The sequence below is a fragment of the Microtus oregoni genome, unplaced genomic scaffold (assembly GCF_018167655.1).
Source record: "Microtus oregoni isolate MIOR12 unplaced genomic scaffold, Mior012 000094F_ref0000399, whole genome shotgun sequence".
Lineage (NCBI taxonomy): Eukaryota > Metazoa > Chordata > Mammalia > Rodentia > Cricetidae > Microtus > Microtus oregoni.
Genome location: NW_024544707.1, coordinates 3,343,251 through 3,359,416, shown reverse-complemented (window position 1 = coordinate 3,359,416; position 16,166 = coordinate 3,343,251). Strand labels below are relative to the sequence as shown.

At 40.7% G+C, this 16,166-nt stretch overlaps 1 pseudogene; it reads right to left on the bottom strand.

Moving 5' to 3' along the window:
• Positions 1-8,447: 8,447 nt before the first annotated feature.
• Positions 8,448-9,251, bottom strand: LOC121442691 (annotated as a pseudogene).
• Positions 9,252-16,166: the final 6,915 nt, after the last annotated feature.

The window sequence follows — 16,166 nt, the reverse complement described above, 5'->3', positions numbered from 1 at the left end:
CTGAGATCTTCTATTTCTCACAGACTTCACACTATCTTTCATCCATCTGTTTTCTTGTTCTGTCCTGTATTTTTTCCTTTTGCCTCCAGTATTATCCCAATTGCTTTCTCTGCCCTATAAACTCTGTACAGCTCTGCCCTCCAATATCACTGCCACTGTGCACCCAGCTACAGACAACATGCTTCTTGTGTTCCATGAACACCTCACAATTACTCCATGACAGTAGCTGAGGCTCTTAAAGGTTTTGACCAACACAATACCACTTCTGTTTCTGGGACCTTTGATAAGTTGATTGATGGTAAAACCTTCACAGGTCCCCCTTGTTGGGTTCCCATTGTTGAGTGTTATAATGAGAATCTCAACTGCTTCTATTCTCAGTGTGTGGAAGAGTCAAATTTCCTTCTTTTTCTTCAGACCATTCCTCAGTAGGCAGAGCTCACTGTATTTGCCAGGGTCCTTCCTGCAGCCAGGAATACTGCCTATTCTATCATGATCTCTCTATGCACCTATAGCATTATTTATTTCATCTCCTAGATTTGAGAGAGTCCCATTTTCACATACCAAACTCTAGTAGCATCATCGACGAGAGTATATTTTCCCTCCTTTTTGAAGCATTCCTATTGTTCCTAAGGGATGCTTTTATCTGTAAGGGCCATTGGACAGACAAAGAATTTGTTAACCTGGGGAACTGAATGACTCAACTCTGAAGAAGTATTTTTTAAAACAAATCCCACACTAACTTAGAATTGAGTATAACAGAGGGTTATTTATTTAGGGTAGACTTACAGATCATAATCCTTTGCTTGAATGGCAAACAACAACAGAATCCAGCATCCAGGAAAGAGGCCAGCTGCATGCTTTAAATCAGCTTGTATGGTGTAAGAAGCCACACCCATGTGGGCGGTTAGCTTAAAGGCTACTGGAGGTAGGAATTACTACAGCATCTCCCCCTTTTGTTTAAATAAGAAAGCTCTAAGCCTAATATAAAGTTATATACAATAAAAACAAATATCACGTGTAAAAATTAGAATTACAACTAGTAAAAACAATATTAAGCAAGAAACATGTAATATATGTTTCAATAATTATCTTGTCCTAATGAGTTTAAGTCTTGTATATTAAATAACTTGGCCAAATTATGAGAGGAAAGTAACTACAGCTATCTCGTATTCAACCCCATTAAAGACATGAGAAGGGAAATAATATTACTTGAATAAGTAGGAAGTGCAATCAAGAAACTTCCAAAATGTGCAACAAATGACAAAGACAACTGGCTACTTGGGCAATCACCTAAAGTCTCATTTGCAACATTGGAGCAACCAACTTTGGCTAAGGCCTAGCATAACTGCCAGACCATTTTCAGAGGCAGGAAAAATTTCAGAACTGTCTTATCCTGTCTTGGCAAGATTGGACAGTCTTTTTTATTGTATTCTGATTGTACTGCACAGACATTGTGCATTTTGTCAGTGGTAAATGCATGGACAGTTCATTGCCCAAAGGTTAGATTTGCAAAGAAGAAAACAAGCTCCAGCTTTTTTTTTGTCCCCGGATCATTGGGCTACCAGGCAGCCTTGTTTAGGTGCTGAGGAGTTCCATCTGGACGGGTGAGTGTGTGCTATCCAGAGGCAGATTGTCCCAGAAGAGAGCACAACCCCCCTCCCCGAGCTCCTTCTGCAGGGCTGTCTTTCTTATGCACGACCCAGCCCCCAAGCACCCCCCACCCTGCCCTGCTGTATGCTAGGACCAGGGCTCAAGAACAGTTTTAAGTTCCTACACTAAGGCTACCCACCCAGAGCAGTGAGTGCCTGCCTACTGGGCAGGCCTGAAAGACCCCCGAAAGGGAGCACACTCACCTTCAGCTTGTACGGGAGGCTGTCCTGTGTTCTACTCGTCCCCGCCCTGCCCCCCAAGTTCCCCATTTTGTCCACGGGTCATTGGACTACAAGGTGTCCATGTTTTGGTGCTGAGGAGTTCCATCTGGACGGGACGGTTCCTGCTTCTACACTGAAGAGATACACCCAGAGAGTCAGTCACAGCAAAGACTAGACCAAGACACCAGGCCTCTCCTGGCTCCATTTGAAGGAAGAGATGGGAAGGTGCCAATGCAAGAATTCCTCCAACAACCTGAAAGGCAACATGACATCACCAGAATCCAGGGATCCCAAAATAAGAAGAATTGTACACAATACTCCAGAAGAATGAGAAGAAATCGACTCAAAAGTGAATTATATGAAAATAATAGAAGACCTTAAACAGGAGGTGAAAAACTGCCATAAACAATTAGAGATTACAAACAAAAAGGTAGAGGAAATGAATAAATTGCTCAAAGTTACCCAAGAAAACCAAGAGAAACAAGAAAAAGCAATCAAACAGGTAAGGGAAGCGGTACAAGAATTGAAGAATGAAATGGAAGTAATGAAGAAAACACAAACCGAGGGAAGGATGGAGATGAAAAATCTGGGTAAACGAACAGGAACTACAGAGACAAGTACTACCAACAGATTACAAGAGATAGAAGAAAGAATGTCAGACACTGAAGATACCATAGAGAAAATAAGCACACTGATCAAAGAAAACAGCAAAACCAACAAATTCTCATTACAACATTCAGGAAATCTGGGACACAATAAAAAGACCAAACCTAAGAATATTTGTGATAGAAGAATGAGAAGAAGTACAGCTCAACGGTCCAGAAAATATATTTAATAAAATTATAGAAGAGAACGTTCCCAACCTAAAGAAAGATATTCCTTTGAAGGTTCAAGAAGCAGACCAAACATCGAATAGACTGGAACAAAAAAAAATCTCCTTGCCATATAATAATCAAAACACAAAACATACAGAATAAGGAAAGAATATTAAGAGCTGCAAAGGAAGAAGGACAAGTTACTTATAAAGGTAAACCTATCAGACTTACACTGATTTCTCTATGGAAACAATGAAAGCCAGAAGGTCCTGGATAGATGTACTGCAGAAACTGAGAGACCATGGATGCAAGCCCAGACTACTATACCCAGCCAAGCTTTCATTCACTATAAGTGGAGAAAACAAAATTTTCCAGGATAAAAACAAATTTAAACAATACGTAGCCACAATTCCAGCCTTACAGAAAGTAATAGAAGGAAAATCACAAACCAAGGAGTCCAACAATGACCACAACAACTCAATCATCTAGAGACTCTTCACCAGCACAACTCAAAGAAGAGAAACACACAAACTCTACTACTAAAAAAGTGGTCGTAATTAACAACCACTGGTCATTAATATCACTTAATGTCAATGGACTCAACTCACCTATAAAAAGGCACAGGCTAAGAGATTGGATACGAAAACAGGATCCAAAATTCTGCTGTTTACAAGAAACACACCTCAACCACAAAGACAGGCACGTACTCAGAGTAAAGGGATGGGAAAAGGTTTATCAAGCAAATGGACCTAAGAAACAAGCAGGTGTGGACATACTAATTTCTAACAAAACTGACTTCAAACTTAAATCAATCAGAAGAGATGGAGAGGGACATTTTATACTCATAACAGGAACAATTCATCAGGAAGAAGTCTCAATCCTGAATATCTATGCCCCTAATATAAAAGCACCCACGTACGTAAAAGAAACATTACTAAAACTCAAGGCTGCCATCAAACCTCACACACTAATAGTAGGAGACTTCAACACTCCTCTCTCACCAATGGACAGGTCAATCAGACAGAAACCTAACAGAGAAATAAGAGAATTAATGAAGGTAATGAATCAAATGGACTTAAAAGACATCTATAGAACATTCCACCCAAATAGGAAAGAATATACCTTCTCCTCTGCAGCTCATGGAACCTTCTCGAAAATTGACCACATACTTGGTAACAAAGCAAACTTCCACAGTTACAAAAAGTTATTCATAACCTCCTGTGTCTTATCAGATCACCATGGATTAAAGTTAGAATTCAACAACAATGCTACCCCCATGAAGCCTACAAACTCATGGAAACTGAACAGTCAACTACTGAACCACACTTGGATCAAGGAAGAAATAAAGAAAGAAATTAAAGTCTTCCTTGAATTCAATGAAAATAAAGAAACAACCTACTCAAACTTATGGGACAGTATGAAAGCAGTCCTAAGAGGAAAGTTCATAGTACTAAGTGCCCACTTAAAAAAAACAGAGAAAGCACACATTGGAGACTTAACAGCCCACCTGAAAGCTCTAGAAAAAAAAAGAAGCAGCCTCACCTAGGAAGAGTAGAAGACTGGAAATAATCAAACTGAGGGCAGAAATCAACAAAATAGAAACACAGAAAACAATCCAAAGAATCAATGAAACAAAAAGCTGGTTCCTGGAGAAAATCAACAAGATTGATAAACCCCTATCCAAACTAATCAAACGGCAGAGAGAGTATATGCAAACTAATAAGATCAGAAATGAAAGGGGGGACATAACCACAGACACAGAGGAAATTCAAAGAATCATTTGATCTTATTACAAAAGCCTGTATGCCACAAAACTGGAAAATATAAAAGAAATGGACACGTTTTTACATATATACCATATACCAAAGTTAAACCAGGACCAGGTGAACAATCTATATAGACCTGTTAGTCACGAAGAATTAGAAGCTGTTATCAAAAACCTCCCTACCAAAAAAAAAGCCCAGGACCAGACGGTTTCAATGTGGAATTCTACCAGATCTTCCAAAAAGACCTAAACCTATACTCCTTAATGTATTTCACAATATAGAAACAGAAGAGGCATTGCCAAATTCCTTTTATGAAGCTACAGTCACTCTGATACAAAAACCACACAAAGACTCAACCAAGAAAGAGAATTACAGGCCATTCTCACTCATGAACATCGATGCAAAAATCCTCAACAAAATAGTGCAATCCGTATCAAAGAACACTTAGAAAAATTATCCATTATGATCAAGTAGGCTTCATCCCAGGGATGCAGGGCAGTTTCAACATATGCAAATCTATCAATGAAATCCATCATATAAATAAATTGAAAGAAAAAAACATATGATCATTTCATTAGATGCTGAAAAAGCATTTGACAAAATCCAACATCCCTTTATGATAAAAGTATTGGAGATATTAGGGATACAAGGGTCATACCTAAATATAATAAAAGCTATGTACAGCAAGCCGACAGCTAACATCAAATTAAACGGAGAGAAACTCAAAACCATCCCACTAAAATCAGGAACACGACAAGGCTGTCCACTCTCGCCATACCTCTTCAATATAGTGCTTGAAGTTCTAGCAATAGCAATAAGACAAAATAATGGGATCAAGGGGATTCGAATTGGAAAGGAAGAAGTGAAACTTTCGTTATTTGCAGATGATATGATAGTGTACATAAGAGACCACAAAAACTTCACCAAAGAATTTCTACAGCTGATAAACACCTTTAGTAATGTGGCAGGATACAAGATCAACTCCGAAAAATCAATCGCCCTCTTATACAGAAATGATATGGAAGCAGAGAGGGAAATCAAAGAAGCCTCACCTTTCACGATAGCCACAAACAGCATAAAATATCTTGGGGTAACTCTAACCAAGGAAGTGAAAGATCTATTTGACAAGAACTTTAAGGCATTGAAGAAAGACATTGAAGAGGATACCAGAAAATGGATGGATCTACCTTGCTCTTGGATTGGGAGGATCAACATAGTAAAAATGACAATTCTACCAAAGGCAATTTATAGATTCAATGCAATCCCCATCAGGGTCCGACCAAAATTCTTCACAGATCTTGAGAGGACAATAATCAACTTTATATGGAAAAACAAAAATCCCGGGATAGCCAAAACAATCCTATACAATAAAGGATTGTCTGGAGGCATTACCATCCCTGACTTCAAACTCTATTATAGAGCTATAGTAATGAAAACAGTGTGGTACCGACATAAAAACAGAGAAGTCGACCAATGGAATCGTATAGAAGACCCGGATTTTAACCCACAAACCTATGAACACCTCATTTTCGATAAAGGAGCTAAAAGTATACAGTGGAGGAAAGAAAGCATCTTCAACAAAAGGTGCTGGCACAACTGGATGTCAAGCTGTAGAAGAATAAAAATAGACCCATATCTATCACCATGCACAAAACTCAAGTCCAAATGGATCAAAGACCTCACTATCAGTCAGAACACATTGAACCTGATAGAAGAGAAAGTGGGAAGTTCGTTACAACATCTGGGCACAGGAGACCACTTTCTACATATATCCCCAGCAGCACAGACATTAAGGGCAACATTGAATAAATGTGACCTACTGAAACTGAGAAGCTTCTATAAAGCAAAGTATACTCTCACTAAGACAAAAAGGCAACCTACTGACTGGGAGAAGATCTTCACCAACCCCGCAGCAGACAAAGGTCTGATCTCCAAAATATATAGAGAACTCAAGACACTAGACTTTAAAATGCTAATTAACCCAATTAAAAATTGGGGCACTGAACTGAACAGAGAATTCTCAACGGAAGAAGTTCAAATGGCCAAAAGATACTTAAGGTCATGCTCAACCTCCTTAGCCATCAGGGCAATGCAAATCAAAACAACTTTGAGATATCATCTTATACCTGTCAGAATGGCTAAAATCAAAAACACCAATAATAGCCTTTGCTGGAGAGGTTGTGGAGGAAGGGGTACCCTCATCCATTGCTGTTGGGAATGCAAACTTGTGCAACCTCTTTGGAAATCAGTGTTTCGGTCTCTCAGGAAATTCGGGATCAACCTACCCCTCTACGCAGCAATGCCACTCTAGAGTACCCAAGAGATGCCCTATCATATGACAAGGGCTTTTGTTCAACTATGTTCATATCAGCATTATTTGTAATAGCCAGAACCTGGAAACAACCTAGATGTCCTTTAATGGAAGAATGGATGAAGAAATTGTTGAATATATACATATTAGAGTACTATTCTGCGGTAAAAAACAATGACTGCTTGGTCCTGATTGGTTAAAACATAGGTGGGAGGAGTAAACAGAACAGAATGCTGGGAGGAAGAGGAAGTGAGCTCAGAGAGACACCATGCTCCCCTCTCCCGGGCGGACGCGAGAGCTCTGCTCTCTGAGGCACATGCGATGAAGCTCCGACCCAGGATGGACGTAGCCTAGAATCTTTTCCAGTAAGACTGATGCTACACAGATTATTAGAAATGGGCTAGTCCAGGTACAAGAGTTAGCCGAGAAGAGGATAGATATAATGGGCCAAGCAGTGTTTAAATGAATACAATTTGTGTGTTGTTACTCTGGGGCATAAGCTAGAAGGCGGCTGGGGTGCTGGGGATGCAGCCCCATTGCTCATATTACTACAGGGTTTCTCATACATGCATATTCTTTTATGTATTTGAAGATTTTTGTGACATGCTAAGGCTTTACCACATTGATTACATTATTATTGTTTCTCTCCAGTATGTGTTCCTTTAAAATGCATTAGAACCTTCATCTGATTATGAATGGGGATAGAGACAGAGACCCACACTGGAGCACTGGACTGAGCTCCCAAGGTCCAGATGAAGAACAGAAGGAAGGAGAACATGAGCAAGGAAGTCAGGACCGCAAGGGGTGTGTCTACCTACTGAAACAGTGTAACTGATCTAATGGGAGCTCACCAAGACCAGCTGGACTGGGACTGAACGAGCATGTGATCAAACTGGACTCTCTGAATGTGGCTGACAATAAGGGCTGACTGAGAAGCCAATGATAATGGCACTAGGTTTTGATTGTACTGCATGTACTGGATTTTTGGGAGCCTAGTCTGTTTGGATGCACACCTTCCTAGACCTGGATGGAGGGGGAGGGCCTTGGACTTCCCACAGGGCAGGGCACCCTGACTTCTCTTAGGACTGGAGAGGGAGGGGGCAGAGGGAGTGGGAGGGAAATGGGAGGAGGGGTGGAGGTGGTAAATTTTATAAATAAATAAATTTTTAAAAAGGAAATAATGCATTTGAAGACTGGCATGATGTGCAAAGGCTTTACCACATTGATTACATTCATAAGGTTTTCCTCCAGTACATGTTCCTTTATGTCTTTGAAGACTACTCTATCTTGTAAAGGCTTTACCACATTGATTGCATTCATAGGGTTTCTCTCCAGTATGTGTTTTTCTATGTTTTTGAAGATAACTGTGATGTGCAAAGGCTTTACCACGTTGATTGTATTCATAGGTTTTCTCTCCAGTACGTGTTCTTTTATGTATTTGAAGATGACTGCATTGTGCAAAGGCTTTACCACATTGATTACATTTATAAAGTTTTTCTCTAGTATATGTTCTTTCATGGCTTTGGAGATGACTCTGATGTGCAAAGACTTTACGACATAGTTTACATTCATATAGTTTCTTTCCAGTATGAGTTGTTTTATGTATACGAAGACTTTTGTGTTGTGTAAAGGCTTTACCATATTGATTGCATTCATAGGGTGTCTCTCCAGTATGACTTCTTTCATGTCTTCTAAAACTTTGACAATGTTCTTCAATCTTATGGTCTTTCTAATTGTATCCTATGGTATTGATGTTGCTGTGGGTCTCCAGCATCACCTCTTTGTAGAGATTCCTCTGTGAAGTATCCAGCAACATCCACTCTTCCCAAGTGAAGTTAACATGCACATCACCATAGGTCACTGCATTCGTTTCAAGGCACCCCTGCTCACCCATGACTGCCTCACAGCTCCCTGCCGCAACACTTGAAGTGCAGCATACCAAAACAATGGCACCAGCTCCTTGCCATGGGCTAAATTCTTAATTAAAACTTCTGTTGTTATAACAAGATAAGTAACACTCACACCCTAGACCAAAACATTCAATAGGCAAATCTTTCCCTGGATGGAATCCATTGTTATCTCCATAAGGGAGTAGGAACTTAGTTGGATCCTTAGATTTTTGTTTGAAATAGAAACAGATCTACTTCTCAATACCTGAAATACAAGGTCTGTATATTAGCCGCATCTGTTGAAAATAACCTTGAGAGAGCTGAACTTTCTGATATAAATCTAGATGGGACCTTTGTTTGAGGTGGAAACAGTCAAGAACCTTGAAGGAACAGAAGTAAGTTCCAACTCTCTGACCTTTAGACATGGTTGAAATAGGCTCACATTTTTGAGCCTCTACATATTCCTCCCTTTTTATTAATTTTAATATAACCAGTGCTTCTGCAACAAGACAGATGATCGTATATGCCTTAGGTGAATATTTTCCTATTTTCTAGACTTATCAGTCTTCAGTACATGTATTCTAATCACACATGTCCATTGTCTTAGGTTCCTGTGGGAAAAATGATCTCACCTGTCTCTGGCTGTGTACCCTGTAAGCAAAGGGTTAAGGGAGAATGGGAAGGTTTCTAGGATTCGAAGAACATTAAAAATATATTGGCTATCAATATAAAGACTAAATGCCTTATCTGCAAAAAGCTGAAACACCATAGCAACAGCTCATAGCTCAACTATTTGAGCTGAGGCTGGTTCTGATTTTACTATATGTCCTCCACAATTAACAACATATTCAACTCTTTCATTGGAAGAACAATTTGTAAAAATTAACAACATTCTTGAAGGGATCTTTTGCTACAACTTTAGAGAAAATAAAGTAATATAGTTGTGCAAACTGTAGCAGTGGATCAGCTGGAAAAGACCATTAATCTGGCCTTCAAATTGAGCAAAAATAATTGACCAAGAATCACTATTTTGAAATAACCAATCAATCTGTTGCTTAGTATAAGGAACGTTGGTCAATGCTAAAATATTGCCTAGATTCTATCCTGTTCTTCTGTGATCAACAAGCTGCTGCTTCAAAATAATGGTTTGATACCTATAATGGTAAAAGTAAAATGCTGTGGATCCTCAAGTGGCTGCAGCAGGCAGTGGACCATGAGACCATGCTGCAGGTCCCAGAAGTGGCAGCAGGCAACAGTCAGTGGGTCCCGAGAGCAGCCAGTCCCAGGTAGGGATGGCACAATTCCCCAAGTGGCTGCAGCAGGCCATGAGTCCCAGGCAGGGAGCCGTGTGGTGGATGAGATACCTTGAAGGGGCAGCCAGTTTCACAAGGAGAGACAGACAGATGGTCACACTGTGGGACCACATTGCAGGTCTGTGAAGGTGACTGGTTCCGGGCAGGGAGCCATGTGACGGGGAAGTTGGATATTTATTTAGTGGGTTATGGAAGGGAAAGGGGAGAAGGGGAGAAGAGAGAGAGAGAGAGAGAGAGAGAGGGGGGGGGAGGGAAGAAGTGGGGACAAGGGAGAGACAGAAGCTGCCTCTTTGAGAAGGAGATGGAAAAGGAAAGGTCTCAGGCTGGAAGCTGAAGATCAGTTTGCCTTGGAAGACAGGTGAGGGAGTAGACGTGGCTTATCTCTTAAAGACAGACCATTGCAATACCTTAATTAGCAAAACAGGAAGGTGTAGCCATAAAAGTAGACCATTTTGCCATAATATTGCTACAGGAGTAAGTTTGGTAAGTAATATACATGATTGCCAAGGCTGATTATAATTAATATAATGTATTTGCTATCTTTGTATTGCATACTCTACCTGCATGAGTACCTACTTGTCTCGCATTTTCTGTAATTTGTCTACTGGGACTTGGATCACTATTCCCTTTAAGAATTTTACTTAGTGCCCTGTCCCCCCCCCAAAAAAAAATAAAATGAATTTTATTTAGTGCCTCAAGGTCTTCCATAGGATATCTGAAACAAGGTCTCAGGTATTGTATACCTTATGAAAAGTGTATAAGCTATCTTTATTCTAATCCAAGCTGAAAGCTTGCTAAACTGTCATGCTCAATTTGCTCATTTACATTTTCACAGACCTCTGGGTCTGGAGCTGCAGTTCCCTGAGGCTGCTTTTCAGCAACTCCACTGTCTGTTGTGTTAGGAGTGGCAGGCTACTTTCCTGGCCGCCCGCACGGCTAGCTTTATACCTGAAATAATTACATAGAAACTCTATTCTTTTAAACACTGCCTGGCCCACTAGTTCCAGCCTCTTATTGGCTTGCTCTTACATATTAATCTAACCCATTTCTAATAATCTGTGTAGCCCACAAGGTAGCTTACCAGGGAAGATCTTAACCTGTGTCTGTCTGGAGTGGGAGAATCATGGCGACTCTCTGATTCAGCTTCTTTCTCCCAGCATTCTGTTCTGTTTTCTCCGCCTACCTAAATTTCTGTCCTCTTAAAGGGCCAAGGCAGTCTCTTTATTTAACCAATTAAATCAACACAAAACAGCAGACTCCCACATCACACTGTCAGACCAGGAAAAGGCTTCTGTTTCACTAGGCTCATAGCTGAAGCTGGGTCACAAAGTCATAATTTCTTCTCTTTACTGCTTGGCAGTGTCCCATTGGAGAACTGAACTGGTCTCCCCCATGAAAAGTGGGGATATTTTGGGCTATCTCTGCCACTTGGTGGTCACACGCGGTTATTTTGGACCAGGAGGCCAGTCCCTCATTGTCTGCTGTGGACATAAGCCATGCTTTTTACACTTAGCAGTCCTGTCAGAGGCAGGGTTAAAGGCAGCTGACAAATTTACAGGCTCTCAGGTATTTGTCATTACAGAGGCTCTGAGACAGCTGCATCTACATGCTTAGGTGGGTATAGTCACACCGTTTTTTTTTTTTTAGAAAGCTCTGCTTTTCATTTTAAATTCTGAATTGCAAAATTAGGAGAATTCCTGAATCCTATTTTCTGTCAAATCCATAGATTTACCCATTATAGGTTTCTTGGCTCATAGGAGAGGTAGCCTTTAGCCATTTCTCGCTGGAAGGATCATCTTCTAAACTTTGTTTCTTGCCTTTTCTGGCTCTGCAGCAGAGTGTGGGCCAGACCCACTCAGCTGGCTTCAGTGCATGTACACATACTGCCAAAATTTCAATGGTAACTTATGCCATTCCTGGGCCACGTGCAGTACTCCATTCTTTTATCCCACTCAGCATCAACAGAGGCTGCAGCTTGATGACCATAGCATTGCAGCTTGTTGGGGGCAAAGATGAGGCGGTACTTTGGCTTCTCCTCCCGGAGCTGCCCAAAGTTGCTGGCGGGTATGCAGTCAGTGTGGGGGCAGAAATATAATATTTACAAAATCTAAAAATCTCTGCATTTGTTTGTGCACCACTTTAGCTCCTCTAGCTATCAAAATATATCCAAGCAGCTGTAAAGATAGTTGAATATTATTTCCTTTTTTCATTTTTACAAATACTATTTACAACTTTTACTCCTGATATTTTTTGTCCTGCTTTCTTTCTTTCCATTTTCTTACAATCTATTATACTCTATTTTCAAGCACTCATTTCTCACCTCTACAGCTATAGTGTAATTACTCATGCAGGGTAGGTCTAATTTCTCCTGAGTACCATTGGCCATACAGTTTTTGTCTTTTGGGGTTTATGTGTGGCCCTACATTGTGTGCCATTTGTCAGAGATCACCTTCAACAAGTATACCATTATTCAGGTAGAGTCCTGGGGATTAGAAAAATAAGTAAAGAGAATGTAGACACCAGTGAAAATAATGAAACAGAAAAAAAATATGATGGTTTTGGGAGGGAGTTCCAGATAATACTGAAATTGGCTACATTTAATTTCCATTTCCTTATATATCCCTGACCCCAAAGGGTAGGAGTAAGATAAAAAAAAACTACAATAACATGATACAAGGAATGAACAAAACCAATTAAAGATTGTGGGATACATTCTTAAACATTCGGTTACTAGAACAAGACAAGTAATGCTCACACCCTAAGCCAAAACTTTCTGTAGGCAAGCCACTCTCTGGGAGGAATTCATTGGTATCTCCATAAGGGAGTAGGAACTTAGTTGGATCCTCAGGCTTTTGTTTGAGGTAGAAACATCTAAATCTCAATACCTGAAATACAAGTTCTGGATATTAGTCACATCTGTGGACAATAACCTTATGTGTGTGTGTGTGTGTGTGTGTGTGTGTGAGAGAGAGAGAGAGAGAGAGAGAGAGAGAGAGAGAGAGAGAGAAAGCAGAACTCTCTGATCTTTGTTTGAGGTAGAAAAACACAATAACCTTGAAGGTAAAGAAGTAAATCCCAACTCCCTGACTTTTATTTATTTTTTTATTGAGAAAAGAAAAAAAAACATAAACAAAAATCAAGTTTCCACCTCCCCCCAGCCTCCCATTTCCCTCCCCCTCCTCCCACCCTTCTCCCCCTCCCCCCACTCCTCTCCCCCTCCCTCTCCAGTCCACAGAGCAGTCCGGGTTTCCTGCCCTGTGGTAAGGCCTAAGTCATCCCCTCTCCGTCCATATCTAGGAAGGTGAACATCCAAACTGGCTAGGCTCCCACAAAGCCAGCACATTAAGTAGGATCAAAATCCCGTGCCATTGTCCTTGGCATCTCATCAGCCCTCATTGTTCGCCATGTTCAGAGAGTCCGGTTTTATCCCATGCTTTTTCGGTCACAGTCCAGCTGGCCTTGGTGAGCTCCCAGTACATCAGCTCCACTGTCTCAGTGGGTGGGTGCACGCCTCGTGGTCCCGACTTCTTTGCTCATGTTCTCCCTCCTTCCACTCCTCATTGGGACCTTGGGAGCTCAGTCCAGTGCTCCAGTGTGGGTCTCTGTCTCTATCTCCATCCATCACCAGATGAAGGTTCTATGATGATATGCAAGATATTCATCAGTATTGCTATAGGTTTGGGTCATTTCAGGTTCCCAATCCTCAGCTGCCCAGGAACTGACTGGGGACCTTGGCTTAGGCATCTGGTAGCCACTCTAGGTTCAAGTCTCTTGCCAACTCTAAGGTGGCTCCCTTAACTAAGAATTGTGCTTCCTTGCTCCCCTATCCAACCTTCCTTTATCCCAATCCTCCTTTTTCCCCAAGTTCCCCCCATTCTCCCCTTCTCCCTTTACTCTCCCCATCTCCCCATACAACCATCCCACCCCACCCCCAAGATCTCAGTTTTCTCCCCGGCCATTTTGTCTACTTCCCATAGCCAAGAGGACAACTATATGTTTTTTCTTTGATTCACCTTCTTACTTAGCTTCTTTGGGATCACCAATTGTAGACTCCGTGACCCTTGTTTATGGCTAGAAACCAATTATGAGTGAGTACATCCCATGTTCATCTTTTTGGGTCTGGGACACCTCACTCAGGATAGTGTTTTCTATTTCCATCCCTTTGCATGCAAAATTTGAGAAGTCATTGTTTTTTACCGCAGCATAGTACTCTAGTGTGTATATATTCCATACTTTCTTCATCCATTCTTCCATTGAAGGGCATTTAGGTTGTTTCCAGGTTCTGGCTATTACAAATAATACTGCTATGAACATAGTTGAACAAATGGTTTTGTCATCTGATCAGGCATCTCTTGGGTATATTCCCAGGAGTGGTATTGCTGGTTCCAGGGGTAGGTTGATCCCGAATTTCCTGAGAAACCGAAACACCGATTTCCAAAGTGGTTGCACAAGATTGAATTCCCACCAGCAATGGATGAGGGTACCCCTTCCTCCACAGCCTCTCCAGCAAAGGCTATCATTGCAGTTTTTTATTTTAGCCATTCTGACAGGTGTAAGATGATATCTCAAAGTTGTTTTGATTTGCATTTCCCTGATTGCTAAGGAAGTTGATCACGACTTTAAGTGTCTTTTGGCCATTTGAACTTCCTCTGCTGAGAATTCTCTGTTCAGTTCAGTGCCCCATTTGTTAATTGGGTTAATTAGCATTTTAAAGTCTAGTTTCCTGAGTTCTCTATATATTTTGGAGATCAGACCTTTGTCTGTTGCGGGGTTGGTGAAGATCTTCTCCCAGTCAGTAGGTTGCCTTTTTGTCTTGGTGACAGTGTCCTTTGCTTTACAGAAGCTTCTCAGTTTTAGTAGGTCCCATTTATTCAATGTTGCCCGTAAAGTCTGTGATGTTGGGGTTACACATAGGAAGCGATCTCCTGTGCCCATCTCCTGTAGGGTACTTCCCACTTTCTCTTCTCTCAGGTTCAATGTGTTCTGACTGATAGTGAGGTCTTTAATCCATTTGGACTTGAGTTTTGTGCACAGTGAGAGATATGGGTCTATTTTCATTCTTCTACAGGTTGACATCCAGTTATGCCAGCACCATTTGTTAAAGATGCTTTCTTTCTTCCATTGTATACTTTTGGCTCCTTTATCGAAAATGAGGTGCTCATAGGTTTGATATGATAAAATCCGGGTCTTCTATACGATTCCATTGGTCGACTTCTCTGTTTTTATGCCAGTACCACACTGTTTTCATTACTGTAGCTCTGTAATAGAGTTTGAAGTCAGGGATGGTAATGCCTCCAGACAATCCTTTATTGTATAGGAATGTTTTGGCTATCCTGGGTTTTTTGTTTTTCCTTATAAAGTTGATTATGGTCCTCTCAAGATCTGTGAAGAATTTTGATGGGACCCTGATGGGGATTGCATTGAATCTATAAATTGCCTTTGGTAGAATTGCCATTTTTACTATGTTGATCCTCCCAATCCAAGAGCAAGGGAGGTCCATCCATTTTTTGGTATCCTCTTCAATTTCTTTCTTCAATGCCTTAAAGTTCTTGTCAAATAGATCTTTCACTTCCTTGGTTAGAGTTACCCCAAGATATTTTATGCTGTTTGTGGCTATCGTGAAAGGTGAAGCTTCTCTGATTTCCCTCTCTGCTTCCATATCCTTTGTGTATAAGAGGGCGACTGATTTTTCGGAGTTGATCTTGTATCCTGCCACATTACTAAAGCTGTTTATCAGCTGTAAAAGTTCTTTGGTGGAGTTTTGTGGGTTGCTTATGTACACTATCATATCATCTGCAAATAACAAAAGTTTCACTTCTTCCTTTCCTATTCGAATCCCCTTGATCCCCTTATGTTGTCTTATTGCTATTGCTAGAACGTCAAGTACTATATTGAAGAGGTATGGCGAGAGTTCACAGCCTTGTCGTGTTCCTGAGTTTAGTGGGATGGCTTTAAGTTTCTCTCCATTTAATTTGATGTTAGCTGTCGGCTTGCTGTATATAGCTTTTATTATATTTAGGTATGACCCTTGTATCCCTAATCTCTCCAATACTTTTATCATAAAGGGATGTTGAATTTTGTCAAATGCTTTTTCAGCATCTAATGAAATGATCATATGGTTTTTTTCTTTCAGTTTATTTATATGCTGGATTAAATTGATAGATTTTCGTATGTTGAACCAGCCCTGCATCCCTGGGATGA